At 43.6% G+C, this 13,423-nt stretch overlaps 1 long non-coding RNA gene across 1 annotated transcript in view; it reads left to right on the top strand.

The window, feature by feature from the left end:
- Positions 1-13,368, top strand: part of LOC147573048 (uncharacterized) — a 40,703-nt gene extending 27,335 nt beyond the window's left edge. The window contains exons 2-3 of the long non-coding RNA XR_015245623.1: positions 11,814-11,888; positions 12,425-13,368. This is a non-coding gene — a long non-coding RNA (uncharacterized LOC147573048). The remainder of the gene's footprint in view (positions 1-11,813; positions 11,889-12,424) is intronic.
- Positions 13,369-13,423: the final 55 nt, after the last annotated feature.

The following is a 13,423-nucleotide window of genomic DNA, read 5'->3' as shown; positions in this document are numbered from 1 at the left end:
AGCCACCCAGGCGCCCCAAAATATTTCTTTTTGGCAATGATCAAGGAAATTATTCCTCAGGTCTAAGACGATGTGTTTACCGAATCTGGACGATTCCAATAAGGTAGAGGATGGAAAACCATAGATTACATCCTGCACCTACTGTGTCTGGCTATTCCATTCACTCAGTTTTCGTTTTCCTCAGCTTGTAATGTCTGGGTACATGCATGAACCACCCAGCATTTTAAGCCTGAATTGCTTATCGATGTGAAAACTTGCAGAGATGCACAACATCCGGGTTTCTGGCTTCTCTCGAAATTCCAGAATGTCTGCTATATTGGGTGGACTTTGGTTCGGCAGTGGTCAGCTAGAAATGCACAGGGATTGCTCCCCAGTGCGATGGGCATGTGTTTTTAAAATGTAGGTTTTATTTATTATTATTCAGGGATATGAGAAGGCCAAGAGATTAGGAGACAACTGCCACTGCATAGGTAACCTGGCACTCACAGAAGAGAGGGCCATGCCATGCTGGGCCATGCCACGGGGTGGAGGGGCGCACGGGGGAACACCAGGGTTGGTCAGGAGGCAGGAGGAGTGCAGAAATGAGGGCAACATCCTTTATTGTGGCATCACAGGCAAAGACAAGGCGGGATGCGCAGGCCTGGGATTGGCCAGAATGAATCATTTCAGCAGCTCCGGGGTGTGGGACTGCCCTTACTTGTCTGGTACTTGGTCCTGGGGAGACGGCGGCCCAGAGCGTATGAAGAAGCCCTTACAGAAAAGTTGGGGGTGTGAGCTCCGGATTGGTCGGTTTGCTTATGCAAGGCATGCGGGCTGGCTTGTCCTTCACGATCTCTAGGAATTAGCCTAGCCCTTCCCAGGGCAGTCTCTCCAGGGCCAGCAAGACCCTAAGAGCATCAGAAATACAGAAACTAAACAAGGCACGATCCATACAGCATGTGGGTTATAATTTGCTCCAGTCCCTACTTGGCCGAGCTCACTCATTTGTTCCAGGCACTGGAGTTCAGGACTCCCAGCTTGACATCAATTTCCCACCGGTACCGTGATGAAGAATGTCTTTCAGCCTTGGAGACAGCTACGCGTGTTTCAGCTACACACTGTGAACAGCAGAGAAGACAGAAGCGCAGGGTAGCTGTCCTGCGTGGGAAGTAACACCGCAGAGAGGGAAGTGGTGATACACCAGGTCTGGTGCTCACCGCTCATGACTGACGATCTGGGCCGCTGGTAGAGGCACAGGTGTCTCCATAACCTCTGACTGGCAAATGACCCATTGTCAAGGAGACAGAATTTTTCTGGCTGGATTATCAATAGGGCTCAAATCCCTTTGGACAGTAATTGTCCTTGGTCAATGCCATCGAAAGCATTACTTGGATTTTTTGTTTTTAAATTTGGGACCAGGACTTAGGATCGTGTCTCCTTACCAGTATCGATGCCTTTGGGGGAAGAAGTCAGCATTTTTTTTTTCTTTTTAAGAACTCAGCATTTTAGGATGTTCACCAGGAGGACAATATGCCAAAGGGACACCGCATCTCATCAAGCCTCGCTGCCCTTGTCGTCTTAGATCCTGAATTACATGACAAAAATGCTCTTTCCCTCTTGATTCGTATCCATTGCAATGCAGTGATGAGACTCATGTTTCTTAGGGATGCACGTAGGGTCCGGCATTAGAAGGAGCTGGGTTCAAATCCCAGCTTTTACCACTTCACCTTGTGTGATATTGCAATGAACTTCATTGCTTTTAGTCCTTTCTCCAGCTACGGAACCAGGATAATAATATCTATCTGGGTTTCTGTGAGAGCTAAGTAAGTCAATTCAGTAAAGCATTTAGACCCATGGCTGGCACAAAATAAGTGTTTGTATATAATGGAGGTTATTCAATTATTATTCATCCAATATGTCACGCATGGTGCTCCTGCCACAAAGATAAGGCATGGTCTCTGTCCTAAGAAAATGCGATCCAGTGTGGTTAAGTGTTGTAAATCAGAAAGGTACAGAGTTTGCACGAGGAGGGATCTGTTCTGGGGAAAGAGGTGGAGTACATTAAGGAAAGCATTCAGGAGGGAGGCCAGGCACAGGGTAGGATAAATGAGATCCCTCAAGGAGCCATTCGCATGCCCCTGAGAGTGAGTGTCCGAAATTCTGCATCCTGGGCACCTGTCTTGCCTCAGTTTAGCCCTGGACCCCTCCCCCCCATTCAAGAGAAGGTGCCATTAGAATTAGATCTTGAAGGATAGCATGAGATGGTCAGATGACATCCCAAGCAAAGAGGAAGGTGTCTAAAAAGCATCAAGCAAGAAAATAGAAGAGCGCATTCATGTAATACACTGGGAACGACACATAATGGGGCCACCAGGAAGGGTGAGTACTCCAAGCGGAGTGTGGCGAGACTACTCAGGTGGGGAGGGGTCACATAGTGAAGAACATTTCTGGGCACGCAAAGGAACTTGGCATTTATCCTTGGCCATGGGGAATCTCTGTAAAAAACTTAGTAATACACTTAAGAAGAAACATACAGGACCTAAGCAAACACAAATATAAAAATTTTCTGGGAGGCATAAAGGAAGTCTCGAATAAATGGAGACACAGAGAGTTATTTTTGTATTCCTGATATCGTCGCGACTCGACGTAAATTCTCAAAACTGCATGGTCCTCAAACTGTTACTGTCAGACTCAGTATCATCCAAGGGATTTCCACTTGGCTTAACTCCGTCAGATCCTGGATGATGTCAATCGGTAAAAAGTACAACCTTCTCTCTCACCACTGTGATTTCTGAACTTGCAGTAACTGATGAAGTTCTGGAGGAGTGAAGGAGCCAGGGCAAAAAACGGGGGCTTTCTGGGCCCCTCCTCCATGTGTCTGGTGATACATATGCCCGGGATATTTATATGAGACCACACACTGGGGACGAAGTCTAGTACGGAGTGATACTGATCATGTCATCACCGTAATGCTTGGAAACTTGGAGCCATAATTAATTTGCTTTAAGAGAGGAAAAGAAATGGAACATTTCTTGTTTCGTATAGAGAAATTCTTACCTGCCCCCATTAAGAATCAAGAATCCCTTTTTTAGGGAGGAAGCATATACTTATCTTGATGAGCACTGAATAATGTATAGAATAGTGTTTAACCATTATTTTGCCCACCTGAAACTAATATGGCATCATATGCTAATTATCTTTCAATTTAAAAAAAGGACTTCTTTTTTAAAAATCCAAGTAAGCCCTGCAATATATAATCACTGCCTCTAGTGAAGGCAACGATGTCGGTCAACGCCTTGCAACAATATTTTGCATAACGATAATGAAGAAGCTAAGAATACCTAGCATTTATTTGTTTGGTGCTAATTCATCCACGGCTCAGCTACTGTTTGGCTTTGCTAGGTTGGCCCCCCATGGTTTGAGCACCAGGATGCACGTTGGGTTCAGGTCTTTTCCACATGCCTCCTTATTCTTTAAAAAAAATTTTTTTTTAAGTTTACTTATTTTGAGAGAGACACACACACATAGAATGTGAATAGGGGGGAGGGGGGGGGAGACACAGAATCCAAAGCAGGCTCCAAGCTCTGAGCTGTCAGCATAGAGCCCCATGTGGGGCTCAAACCCATGAACCATGAGAGCATGACCTGAGCCAAAGTCGGAGGCTTAACAAACTGAGCCACCCAGGCACCCCCACGTCTCCCTATTATTATTATTATTATTATTATTATTATTATTATTTTTGTATCAGCCACTTCCTAGAGCATGCCCTCCTTGTGGTAGGTCATGTGAGCGAAAGAAGGTAGTGGGAACACAGGCTTCTTCTTCCGGCCCTGGTTTGGGACTGGCACCTACGATTGTGTGAGGCAAAGCCAATCAAATGGCCAAGGCTCCAGGGTACTCTGGCCCAAGGGAGTATCCTGGACAATAATCCAATCTGTCACGGTCACATGACGGGACAGTTGGGTTTGCTCACAACTCAAATGATAAAAGCTCGTTGACTGCACGTTCTTTGATAAGTCACTTCTAAGAGTGGTTTCAGTCTACCTTACAGGCTTATTTTGGGACTCCCGGGGACGCAGAAACACTCTGCAAAAGCCAGAGCACCTGAAATGTGCTTTTCATAATTGTTTCAATGGCAAAATCAAACATGTCTGTGAGTCCTCACCCCGAGCTTCCTACTTAGATGCTAATTTTCTGGCAGATGGCTCTGGGGACAGCCTAATGCTGCCCCTGCTGGGTGGGACAGTGCAGGTCACACTGTCGATGGAGGCACGTACTAACAATGTATGCTGGGTCTCTTTGAGCATTTAGTATTTATCGAATTCGGGCTTTCAACCTGCCCTCTATTGCAATGCAGAAATCCTGGAACTCTACTCTTTTTCCTAGAAAGCCCATGTGTTAACCCAAAACGAGCCTTAGGGGGCCAACTACTCTTTGTTCGGCTCAGACCCTGCAGACACCCCGTCCCCGTTACTGACAAATGTCCTCCAATGTCCTGTCCGTGTCACCTGCACCGCCGATAAGGGCAAATCGCTTGCAGATAGGCGAGAATGACTCTGGGATTGGGAATCAGGATGCCCGCCTTCCGGGGCTGGCACTGCCTCCTTTCCTTCTGTTTCCTCATCTGTAAAATGGAGATTAGAATAACTGCCCTACTTTCTCACACGGCGGCTGTGAAGACAAAATGAGAAGAGCATGTTGCAAAATAAGAAGCACTATTCAAATGCAAGACAATTTTAGATTCTTCGATTCCTCCCTAACTGCATAATAGCCCCTCACATTTGTACAATGCTTCTCATTTTTCAAAGCGCTTCTCGTTGCATTGTCTCTTTCTGTCCACACCACAGTTTCTCGATGTTTCCGGGGAGGAAGTGGAGGACTGGAACAGTCCTGTGGCTTGCCTAGGGCCAGCGGGTAAGTCACAGGGCCGGGAAAGCAGCCAATTTCCCCAGTGCGAGTCCTGTATTTTCCCCTTTGGGATCCACTGCTTCAGCTTCTCTGTCAGTGCCCTTGGACGTCCGTCTGGAGAAGTGTGTCTGAGGCCAGTGTTGCCGGTGGTGTGAGGGCGGTCAAGGTGTGGAGCGACTTCCTCCCGGGAAAGTGAGCGTAGGGATCCAAAGTCTAATTCCAGGACTTGTCCTGGGCAATGCTTGGGTGTGGGTTGGGGGGGGTCCCCACGATCCAAGCCTCTGGGTCACTGGCAGCGTCTGCCCCATCTCATTCTACCAGCTTCTTCGTAAGATGGTGGGAAGATGGCCACCAGTGAAGACATCGGACAGCGATTTCCTGAATCCCTTACGGCGATGGGGCAAAGTCCTCTGGGACATAAAACTATCTACTTACCTAAAATGGAAAGAAACTCAGAGATCTTTGTGTTCCAGGCAGTTCATTCAGCGGCTAGAAGATAGAGGCTGACAGAAGACAAGAAAGTTACTCATGGTTGGAGAACGGATTTGGGGTTCTCGCAGATTTGGGGATTCATTCTCCGCTCTGCCACTTACTGATGGGGGGGGACCAGGGTGGTTGGGGAGGATCTTTCACTTAATAGCGAAATCAACGTATTTAAAGTACCGAGTACCTAGGGGTCACTACAACTGTAGCAGAGGCTGAATAAACTTCCGATGATTTCTTTAGGTTGCTTTTCTAGAAATAGAAGTACCAAGGGGCACCTGGGTGACTCAGTCGGTTAAACATCCGACTTCTGCTCAGGTCATGATCTCATGGCTCTCGAGTCCGAGCCCCATATTGGGCTCTGTGCTGACAGAACCTGCTGCAAATTCTGTGTCTCCCTCTCTTCCTGCCCCTTCCCTGTTTGCGCGCGCTCTCTCTCTCTCTCTCTCTCTCTCTGTCAAAAATAAGTAAACATTAGAAAAGAGAAGTAGAAGTACCAAGTCAAATGATCTTTAAAAACTCTTGATGGGGCGCCTGGGTGGCGCAGTCGGTTAAGCGTCCGGCTTCAGCCAGGTCACGATCTCGCGATCCGTGAGTTCGAGCCCCGCGTCGGGCTCTGGGCTGATGGCTCGGAGCCTGGAGCCTGCTTCCGATTCTGTGTCTCCCTCTCTCTCTGCCCCTCCCCCATTCATGCTCTGTCTCTCTCTGTCCCAAAAATAAATAAACGTTGAAAAAAAAATGTTTAAAAAAAAAAAAAAAAAACTCTTGATAAGTATTGCCAACTCGGGCTCCAGAAATGCGATTTTAGGTCTTTATATTCCCACCCATTGTGGCCACACATAGTTGATCACACCCTTGCAGACTCTGGGTGTTATCTTTCTGTAATCTTTACTAATTTTACAGGTGAAAAATGCTACTCATTATTATTTTGGTGCAAACTTCTTTGATTATTAGTGATATTAAATATTTGTTTTAATTGCATCTTTTTACTAGCAAAGTTTGTCTTTTCTATGTCGTCAAATTCATTAAAGCTTAAAGCTAATCTCACTATGCCCGCTCCCTGCTAACTCTCCTAATATTTTCACCCAAATACCATCATTATTACATGAGATACCCTTTGATGGGTATGTGTTGATCAGCACAAATCTATTTTGGCAGAGTAAGGAAATGTAGTAGATTGAATAACAGGAATATAGAAAGATATTTGGTTAGAGATTTTGTAATTGGGTGTATGCACTTGAGAATATCTTGTTTTTAGAAAAAAAAAATAGTTTGAATCAATAGACTTGACTGAACGGAATGTGCTGGCAGAGGAATACGGCATGACCGGCATGATATTTGGGTTTGCAGACATGATAAAGAGGAAGATACGGTAAATCTTTAATATTCTGGTGACCCCAAAAGGTGGAAAGGAACTGGGGCAGGATTTGAGAGATGTTCGTGCACAACATTACTTAAACCACGTGGACCAGGCTGGAACACAGAAAAAGAAGGTACATAATGCCCACTTTCCTGGCTATGGCACCTACTTTTTGTTTCTCCCATTGGATCACAGATGTAAAACCTTCAGTACCGGAAGAAAATGACATAATCTTGAGGAAGACAGGGTTTCTGATTTTTACGTGATCAGTTGCCAAAGAAAACAATCTCTACGTAACCATCAGAAATTTCTACATATAAAGCACTGCACATGTAAAATTGAAAACAGAACCGAAATGTGGGGAAAATATTTGCAACATACATGAAAATAGTTAAGTTCCTTTATGTATATAAATGGAACCCCCAAATAATAAGGAAAATACAGAGATTTCACCAGAAATGTGACCCTCAGATGTGAATAAACAATTATCTAAAAGAAACTAAGAGATGATAAATGTCTGAAAAACTGCTCAGCTTTGCTCGTATTAAATGCAAATTATTTAAGCAGTGTGATAACACTTCAAAGACATAATATTAATTATAAAATAGCTTGATATAGAACTTGCATAATTACAGGTTTATTTAAAAACAACAACATCCATACTTATATATCGTCTCCCATGTTGATGGTGGTGATTTTTAAGTTATGAGATGATTGTAGGTGATTTCTCTCTCTCTCTCTCGTATTAATTAAAACTTTTTCTATGATAAGTATTAATTGCTTTTGAGACAAAAAGACCAGTTATTTACTTAAGTATTTACTTTCTGTTGTAGTGATAAAATCCAAAGCAGACATTGTTGTATGGAAATGGGTATTCTCATGTCCCCACTATAGGAATATAAATAATAAGTTCCACATTTCTGGGAACTGATTTGTCAGGAGAGAAACTTTCAGAACGTATATACTCTTCAAGCTGATAATTCTGCCTTATTAAATTTATATTAAAATATATGAAGGGCATAGCAGAAACAAGAATATTCATTACAATGTAGCTATTTGCAGTTAAAATTTGTGACAACTTATATGTTCAAGAAGACAGAACTGGAGTATAATTACAGAGTAATTAGTACTGCTCTGAGCATGGTATTTGAAGTGTTTCCAAAAAGTGAGTCATGCTCGAATAAATTTGAGAAATACCATGTTAAACAAAGTCAAATATTTTTCTTCAGTTGTAGGATTTTCAGAGACTTTAATAACTAATGTGCATTATGACAATTCAAACAGGCACTATTTTCCGAACTTATTTAACCACAGAATTTTTTTCTCTCAAGGTAGCTATGGAAATCTTCTAGAACAATGTCCAGAGAACATCAGTTTTGGAAACATTGCCACAGAGAGTCCTTCAAATGGGGTTGTAGGAGAGTATTCCATTATCTAGAAAGATACACAATACATACGAAAATATGTGTCATATAAATTCATTTCATATGAAATGATGAACGATATATCAAATTTCATATCATATGAAATGATACAGCAGTTTACAGAAGAGTAGACATAACGTGATCCCATTAATGGGGGACCACGAGCACATTGGAAAGAAACTGGCCAAAAAAAAAATTAACAGCAAAGCTTTTTTTTTTAATTTTTCTTTTATGTTTATTTATTTTTGAGACAGAAACAGAGCATGAGTGGGGGAGATGCAGAGAGAGGGGGACACAGAATCCGAAGCAGGCTCCAGGCTCCAAGCTGTCAGCACAGAGCCTGACGCGGGGCCCGAACCCACCAACCGTGAGATCATGACCTGTGTCGAAGTCGGACGCCCAACCGACTGAACCCCCCAGATGCCCCAGCAAAGTTTTAAAAGTGGTCATGTCTGCGTAATGGAAAATGAGTAATCTTTCCTTTTTTGCTTTTTGCTTATACACATTTAATAGGATTTCACAAGGAACCTATATTACCGTTGAAGTAAGGAAAATGATAAAAGTTATAGAAATGATGTCGGGGAATATGCAATATATTGTTCACAATGTGTTCGCTGTGAAAAGGAGGTTACAAAGCAGTTTGTTCAGTATGGTATCTTTTTAAAAACATTTCGGTGTATGGATAGCCGTGCAGAGAAAAAGGAAATGTACCAAGATATTAAGTTATTACTTGGGGTCACATCTGGGATTACAGATAATTTTACGTAAACAGATCTCTTTCCTGTTGGTCTCTTGTAAGAATGTGACTCAAACCTCTTGATCCTCCAGGGGGAGGGTCTCCAAGGTGGGAGGCCCATACCCCAAGGAGGGTGCGAGATGATGTATTGGTTGGGGAACATTATTAGAGCGGTAGTAGTCATGTACATAATGTGTAGTCATGTACATAACATATATTTGCACAGTAGGACTTGTATGAAGTTTGTGTTTCCATACATTAGCAGTGCATTCTCCAAATATTTTCCCACAGGGTATCATAATCAAAGACTGTGCCACTAGTATACTCAACCACTGGCAAGTGCCATCAGTGGCCACACTTCCAGGCTTCTGAAAGATAGTGTCCTGATGACACGGGCTTAAATCTTCCCTCTGGTTTTGCTGACCAAAGGTCCAAAGACCCCAGTTTTCTCCTCCGTTCAGTTTCTGAGGTCCGAATCTCTGCTCTCAGGATAAGGGAAAGGGCATTATATTGGTGAGATAGCCACTAAAGCTAAATACTAAATATACCTGGCCCTTCATCTTCTGGATGCAAGGTGATTGCCATTCTTGGCCCTGTTGGGTGGACCCACGTGACCCAGTTCTGGTCAGAGAGGTTTGAGTTGTAAAGTGTAGAGAAGGCATTTGATTACTGCTGTGAGACCCTCCTTTCTAGCACCATGACCCGTGATGTTTGATATTCTGGGGCTCCCGTCGGGCTGAGGTCTAGAGAGAGGACAAATATGACAGAGAGCAGAGCCCCAGCTCAGTGAGTGGGAAGTAAGTCCCAAGTGTCCATCAAATGGATGAGCAGATACAGAAAATATGTTGTACGTATATATAGTAGAATATTATTAAATCACAAAAGGGAAGGAAAAACTGACATTTGTGACAACACGGGTGAACCTAGAAGACATTATGTTCAGTGGAATAAGCCAGACACAGAAAGACAAATACCATATGTGACCATATGTGATCTCAGTTATATGTGATATCTAAAAAAGTAGAACTCAAGAGAACCCGAAAACAGAATGGGGTATACCAGGGGCTGGAGGCAGGTGTGTGTGTGTGTGAAATGGGGAGATGTTGGTCAAAGGGTACAAACTTCTAGTTATAAGATGAATAAGTTCTGGGGACCTAATGTGCAGTTAATAACACTGGGCGCCTGGGTGGCTCAGTCAGTTGAGCATCCAACTCTTGATTTTGGCTCAGGTCGTGATCCAGGGTCATGGAATTGAGCTCTGAGTCAGGCTCTGCACTGAGCTTGGAGGCTGTTTAAGTTCCTCTCTCTCTCTCTCTCTCTCTCCCTCTGCCCCTCTCCCCCACTTGCGCTCTCTCTCTCTCTCTCTCTAAAATTAATTAATTAATTAATTAATTAATTAATTAATACCATATTATATACTTGAAATTTGCTAAGAGAGTAGATCTTAAGTGTTCTCATAAAAAAAGTATGTGAAGTGATGAAGGTGTTAGTATATTTAATGTATACTGAATCATCACATTGTGTACTTTAAATATATACAGTTTTTATTTGTCAATTATCCCTCAATAAAGGTGACCAAAAAGAGAAAATAAGCTCTGATTTGTTTAAGCCCCTGAAAGTTGGGGGATAGTTGTTAGTACACACAACCTAATCGCTGCTGACTTTGAGATCAGAGTTCACCAGTTAACTCCAGGTGTTATAGACGGGCTTGAACCCATCCAACGTTGAAGCCCTATCCTTGGTTCTTATGATGAAATGGAATATAATTGCATGTATTTTTTATTTCTTTGTATCATTAAGGACTACTTATTGCTGACCTTCTAAAGGGAATTATTAAGCATTTAAAAATGTTCATCTACAGAAACAAAAGTTAGTAAGTTACTAGATTTTTCCAAAGACTTTAATTTATTTTTCTGCTAAGAAATCTTCTCTTCCTCTCGACCTATTTCCACAATGGGCTCTCCCCAGGCTCCTTTTCTAACGTCTGCCTGGTGGGTAAGGGATTACAGCAGAGTTATAGCTTATGCAGGAGTGAGACTTAAAAGCCAGTGAAGAGAAAACAATACATAAAAATAGTTCATTCTCAAAAATATTTTTCAGGGGTTTTCTAGTTTCAAAAAGTGTTGATCACAGCTCTAAAGCATTAAAACCCTTGGACATTTCTTAAGTTGCTTCTAAAGAATAGTATGCATGACTTTGCACATACAAACCTGCACACATACATAAACATTGACATATATAGTAATCTAAAATACGTCATAAGGGGTACACAAGCATCTGCACCTACACACTAGAATCACACTTAGCATGACAAACACTTGCACTATGAGATTGATGGGGGAAATCGGTGGACTGATGTCAACTGTCTCACGCTCACCTTCGGACATAAGCCTATGGAGCGTGTGGTGGACAGACTTGCCTGCATTATTTAATCATGTTTTCTTTTCCCCGTTGGCCAGCCCTGCAACATGTTTGAATTTTTGAATGTTACATGACTCTTATGGTTAAGCTACGCTTCCTCGGTATGGTATTTGATTCTCTTCTTTCTCTTCTATGGGTTGACTGACTTTCTCCCTTTAAGGAAAGCAGAGCTGGGGCGCCTGGGTGGCTCCGTCGGTTGAGCGTCTGACTTCGGCTCAGGTCATGATCACATGGTCTGTAAGTTCGAGCCCCAAGTTGGGCTCTGTGCTGATGGCTCAGAGCTGGAGTCTGCTTCAGAATGTGTGTGTGTGTGTGTGTGTGTGTGTGTGTGTGTTTCTCTCTCTCTGCCCTTCCCCCACACATGCTGTCTTTCTTTCTCTCTCTCTTTCTCTCTCTCTCACTTTCTCTCTCAAAAATAAATAAAGTTTAAAAACATTTTTTAAAAAGAAATAAAGATGTCAATATTGATAAAATCTATCTTTCTAAATAATCTCCTTTGCAGTACATCCCCACGGTGTTTTCGAGCTGAGAATCCAAGCCAGGACCTACCTTGCTCACAAAAAGGACAGATTTCAAGGTGAGCTGTGCCATCTGGGGCATTTCGAAATGTACACGTTGAACCTGTGAGCAAGAGTCTGTGTGTGGCTGAGAGAGAAATCTTTGAGGGAGACTTCGGAGAATGATATGCTTGACCCAGCAGCAATTCTATGCAAGCAACTGCTCTTCTCTGAGTCGCTGGGTGCGAGTTGAGAGCACCAGCTTCGGAATGGGACAGGATTGCCCGCATGGCGATCTGGACTCTTTTATTCGTGTCCTCTGTGACCTTGAAGGAGCATTTTGAGGGAGCTCCTTGGCTACAGAGGCCCATTCTCGACACCGGAAGACACGCCCAAGGTGGCACGGTGTTGAGGATGTAATGTTGTGTATGGGAGCACTCACTGTACCGAGAGCTTACAGTCACGCAGGGGAAATGAGGTACGCAGGCTGATAAATACGATGCGAGGTGACGTGCCATAAAGGTGGTGAAACCTTACGGCTAGATCGTCAAGGTTGCGCGGAGGGAATGGAAGAAAGAATCTTGGAACCATAGCGCCCAGCTCCCTTGCCATGCAGGTGACGACGCGGACAGGACCACGGTTTCTAGCTCCGACCCAACTCCCACTGTCTGCTCTCCACTGTGTTACCTCTCACGCCCATTCCGGCTCAAAGTGGCAGTTTTATTCTAGGTAAGCAAGATATCAGCACAATTTCACTCTTTTCCCTTTTTAGAAATTTAAAGTAGCACATATTGCAGGGATAAGAAAATCCAGATAAGCAAAGAGCTCTGTAGTTGGCACGACCGTGCCAAGGCAATTCCCGCTGGCTGACTAGAGTAGGCAAGAGCATGGGTTCTGGAACATGCCACCGAAAGACTGTCCTGGCCCTAACTCCAGCCAGGCTCCTGTGAGTCCTCTTTCTGATGAGGTCTCGCCCTTGGGCTCCGTCCTTGGCCCATTCAGTCCAGTTTTAGCAAGAATCCTGCTGGGGCAGTTTAGTGAAAATCCCCCACCTTTGATATCTGATTAGATTCCTCCCCCTCCAGCCTTGGTATCTGACAAGCCATGACATCGGACCCAATTCCTTCTTCCCCCACCCTTGATATCTTATCACCCTGGCCTGCCTTGAGTAAAACTCCTGTGCAGTTGGTTTAGGAGATATCCCCCCTACCTTGATGCCCCCTTTTAATAATTTCCCATCCGCAGACCCCCAGCCCGATCCTTGACTGCAAATCTCTACTTGTTCTTATTGTTTGTGAGGTTGAGCCGATCTCTCTTCTCTACCACAAAACCCCCATCGCAGTGGTCCCCCTGAAAAGAGTCTTATCATTTTTAACAAGAGCCACGAATAATTTTTTTTCTTTAGCATTACTACCTGGGTTCAAATTCCAGTTCCGCTATTTATGGTCTGTGTATTATTCTCTTTATTTACAAAATGAAAATGGTAAGTCCTGCCTCATAAGCGTTGTGTAGGAATTAAATGAAGTGATCTATCTATTTATATCTGTATCCGTATCCGTGTGCCGACCTATATCCATCCAGGACAGTGCCTGGGAGCTGGCGACACTCCATACTT

This window comes from Puma concolor, chromosome E3 (genome assembly GCF_028749965.1).
Source record: "Puma concolor isolate L17-30 chromosome E3, mPumCon1.1.hap2, whole genome shotgun sequence".
NCBI lineage: Eukaryota > Metazoa > Chordata > Mammalia > Carnivora > Felidae > Puma > Puma concolor.
Note: the sequence above shows the minus strand (reverse complement) of the source record. Positions and strands in the feature narration are given on the sequence as shown.